Here is a 4,700-nt window from a genome sequence, read left to right on the forward strand (position 1 = left end):
TAGGAAGCTCTATTTTAAAAGAATTTGATAATATTAAGTAGAAATTATAGAAGAAAGCAAGCTTTCTTTCTGTACTGTTTATTCACACATTGCCGTTTGCTACTCGAAAAGCAAAACAAATAACCTTTATTTCTTGGCAGCAAAGCCATTTCAAGCTCAAATAATAAACTGAATTGTCAGAGAATCAGAGACTCATGGGAGATTAAAAATAGATTCTTCTGCACAGAAACTGAGATCATACATTGCATATATGAGATTCTTTTTTTTTAATTGAAGTATAGCTGATTTACAATCAGCTTAGTTAGGGCAACTCTTACAATCAGTTATACATATATGTATATTCTTTTTTAAAAATATTTTTTTCCATTTTGTTTCATCATAGGATGTTGAATATAGTTCCCTGTGCTGTACAGTAGGACCTTGTTGTTTATCCATTCTCTATATAATAGCTCACGTCTGCTAACCCCAACTTCCCACTCCATCCCTCCCCCAAACCCCACTCCCTTGGCAACCACGACTGTTCTTTGTGTTCAGGAGTCTGTTTCTGTTTCTTAGATAAGTTCATTTGTGTCACATTTCAGATTCCACATATAAGTGATATCATATGGCATTTGTGTTTCTCTTTCTGACTTACTTCACTTCGTATGATAATATCTAGGTCCATCCATGTTTCTACAAATGGCATTATTTCATTCTTTTTTATGGATAAGTAGTATTTCATTGTATATATGTACCACATCTTCTTTATCCATTCATCTGTCAATGGACATTTAGGTTGCTTCCATGTCTTGGCCATTGTAAACACTGCTGCTATGAACATAGGGGTGCATGTATCTTTCTGAATTATAGTTTTATCTGGATATATACCCAGTAATGGGATTGCTGGGTCATATGGTAGCTCTATTTTTAGTTTTCTGAGGAACCTTCATAATGGTCCTCCACAGTGGCTGCACCAACTTACATTCTCACCAACAGTGTAGGAGGGTTCCCTTTTCTCCACACCCTCTCCAGCATTTGTTATTTGTAGACTTTTTAAAGATGGTCATTCTGACCGGTGTGAGGTGATACCTCATTGTAGTTTTGATTTGCATTTCTCTAATGATTAGTGATGTAGAGCATCTTTTCATCACATGAGAGATTCTTAAGTTCTTCTTGGATGGCCTGGGGGGAAAACAAAGCAAAAGATTCTCCATTTTGAAAAACTTATATGAATTTTAATATTAGCCACCATAAGTAAATGCATTTTCAATATCACAAATATTTATAGATGTAGTCATAACCTATTTTAATATTTAGTAAAATACAACCCTTTATTTCTTTTTTGCAGTTTTGAAAGTTTATTAAAAAATATTTGACATATAACATTGTGTAAATTTAAGGTGTACACGTTAATTTGATACACTTATGTATCGTAATATGATTACAGTAATGAACACCTCTATCACATTACATAATTTTCTTTTAGTGGTTGGAATAATTAAGTTCTAGTCTCTTAGCAAGTTTGATGATTATAATACAATACTGTTGTCTGTATTCCCTATACTGTGCATTAGATCTCTAGGGCTTATTTACTACTTGTTGTAAGTTTGTATCCGTAAGCAACATCTTTCCTATTCTACCCATTCTCCTTTCTTGATGCAAATAATACCAGAATGAAATCAATAAGAAAATAGAACGTCCTTCTAAAATTAATTGTCAGCAGTAAAGGAATCGTTTTTAAATGATATTGATAAAGAGCCCTGTGTTAACCAGCACGTGTAAATGATGTTCCAACTAGTAACCTGCCATTTGTATGACACAGCTTTCAAGTTATTTTCTTAGTATTGGTGATGAGTTTGTGCTGAGAGATCCCTATTCTCTTATCTAGCTCCTCTTGTTCTCAGTGATACATACTTGCACAATGACTAGCTAAGGAGAGAGCTCTTACATCTTCTGCACAGAAACTGAGATCTGGGTTGCTAGCTGAATATAAGATACTGGCTGTGTCAAAAAGATGCAGCTAAGCATGGGGTGGGGTCATGGGTTTGGGGAAGAGAAGACACAAGCTGGAGGCGACTGCCCATTCCAGGTGAGTCAGCCCAGGGAAACTGATATTTCTTTTTTTTTTTTGATGATGAGAAACAATGCCGTATTTTATTTTATTCTATTTTATTTTATTTTATTCGCGGCACGCGGGCCTCCCACTGCTGTGGCCTCTCCGGTTGTGGAGCAGCACAGGCTCCGGACGCGCAGGCTCAGCGGCCATGGCTCACGGGCCCAGCCGCTGTGCGGCACGTGGGATCCTCCCGGACCGGGGCACGAACCCGCGTCCCCTGCGTCGGCAGGCGGACTCTCAACCACTGTGCCACCAGGGAAGCCCTGATATTTCTTTATAGGGCTCTTTATTGCAGGTGCAAAGATTGGCTTTACCAGCAGCATCTAGACTGAAAATCACAGGGTCCACAGTAATGGTGAAATTCAGAGATACAGTCCAGGGAAAGCAAGAGGGCAAACTGTTGCAGCAGACAACGTTGGTTTCCATTTTGCCCCTTCCTTGTTCCTCATAGGATCCTGATTTTGCACAGGTATCTCCCTTTTTCCCTCTCTATTTTTTAAAAAAAGCAACACTGTTCTCCCAGGGAGGCTGGGGATGAATTGTGACTAGCCTAAGCTAAGCATGGCAGTCTCTCTCTCTCTCACTGGGAATTAGTTTAAGCAAGTGCACATGAAGAGATTCTGGCCAGTGAGAAAAGAGAAGTCTGCGCTGGATCCTTTGAATAGGATTATAAAGAGAGATACCTAGGAAGACACAGTTTATTACTGTACTAGGCTTATCCCATCTGTGTGATGCCCAGAGCCGCAGCAGTCATTGTACAACATGAGGAGCTAGGCTAAGGATAGGATCCACACATTGAAGATGACTGAGCAGAGACGTGGCAACCCCTAGGGCATGAAACACTGAATTAACCAATCACAGAGCTGCCTATTATGAACTGAATTGTGTCTCTCCAAAATTCATACGTTGAAGTCTCAACTCTCAGTGCCTTGAAATATGGCTGTATTTAGAGACAGTGCCTTTTTTTTTTTTTTTTTCACTTTGAAGATTCTTTAGTTAATATCCCAGTCTTTCATTTTACATGTGCCCTTACATTTGTTATTACTTATTAGCTTCCTCTGAGTAAATTGCTCTTTTCTTTAAGAATTGATCTGTTAGAATGTGCTATGGACCGAATACTGTCCCCCCGCCAAATTCATATGTTGATATCATAACCCGCAATGTGACTATTTGGAGATGGGACCTTTAGGAAGGTAATTAAAGTTAAATAGGGTCATAAGGGTGAGATCCTAATCCAACAGGATTGGTGTCCTTATAAGAAGAGGAAGAGACACCAGAGAGCTCTCTCTCTCTCTCTCTCTCTCTCTCTGTACATTTACAGAAGAAAGGCCAAGTGAGGACATAATAAGAAGGTAGCTGTCTACACGCCAGGAAAAGAAGAGACAGTGCCTTTTAAAGAAGTAATTAAGGTCAAATGAAGTCTTATGGGTGGGCCCTAATCCAATCAGACTAGTGTCTCGATAAGAAGAGGAGAGTTGGACATACAGAGAGAGGCACAGAGATGCAATTGCAAAGAGAAGGCGGCTGTCTGCATGCCAAGGAGAGAGGACTTGGGAGTAACCGAAGCTCCCACACCTTGTTCTCAGACTCTGAGTCTCCAGAACTAAGAGAAAATAAATTCCTGTTGTTTAAGCCACCCAGTCTGTGCTATTTAGTTAGGGCAACTCTTACAAACCAATACATTGCCCTACCTTTGGCCTTCTTAATATATAGGGCCATACAATTTTTTGCTTTTTAAGTCACTTAAGTGGGGTTTTCTATTCTGTTCTAGCAGAGTTGCTAAAAAATCAAAAAAGATATTGCAGCAATATTATTCTATTACAATGAAAGCAAGTCTGAAGATAGGAGATGTAGCTATAACATCTAACATTGAAGGTCAGAAAAACACAGTCATCCGAAGTAATATTGTCATAACGCAAGGAGTAGCAGGTCATCTAGTAACCAGGAGGAAGCTGAAGATGTCAGAGGAGTGGTAGCATTTTAATTTTTTTTCCAAACACTAGGGTAGGGCTTTGGTTTCTGCTCTCCCAACCCTCCCATAGCTGGACCTGAGGATGGAGCCTCATGAGGATATGGTTTGTGGCCAAGGGACAGAGTGAAGCTGACAGTCCCATGTCTGGGCTTAGACCGATGACTATGACCTCAGCTAACCAATCAAATTAACTAGCAACAGATGAAAAACAAATTTTTACCAGCTTCAGAGAATGAGAATTTACAAAGTGCTATGTAGTAGTTAGAGTAGGACAGCACAGAACCGACTTCATTTTATGGGTTTCCCCCTACTCATTAAGTTATCCCAAGTTCTAACTTCAAAGCAGGGAGTTGGGCAACCACTGGATAAAGAGAGATCAACTGCCAAAATATACTAGTGTTTATACATATTATCAAATAGCTCAGGCTTGGCTCTGAGCTATGAAATAAGAAATGTTCCTCTCATGACTAAATACAAAGTTATATTTGTTGAACCAAGTATATTTTTCTAGAGAATAGTGGTCGAGTTGACCATAAGCACATTATTTTAAGTTTTCAATGCTTAGATCAGAAAAGCTCATTTTGGGTCTTCCTGCTTTGAGAATGTTCACTTTTAAGCTGTTCACCTTCCTGC

Source organism: Lipotes vexillifer, unplaced genomic scaffold, assembly GCF_000442215.2.
Source record: "Lipotes vexillifer unplaced genomic scaffold, Lipotes_vexillifer_v1.1 scaffold647, whole genome shotgun sequence".
Lineage (NCBI taxonomy): Eukaryota > Metazoa > Chordata > Mammalia > Artiodactyla > Lipotidae > Lipotes > Lipotes vexillifer.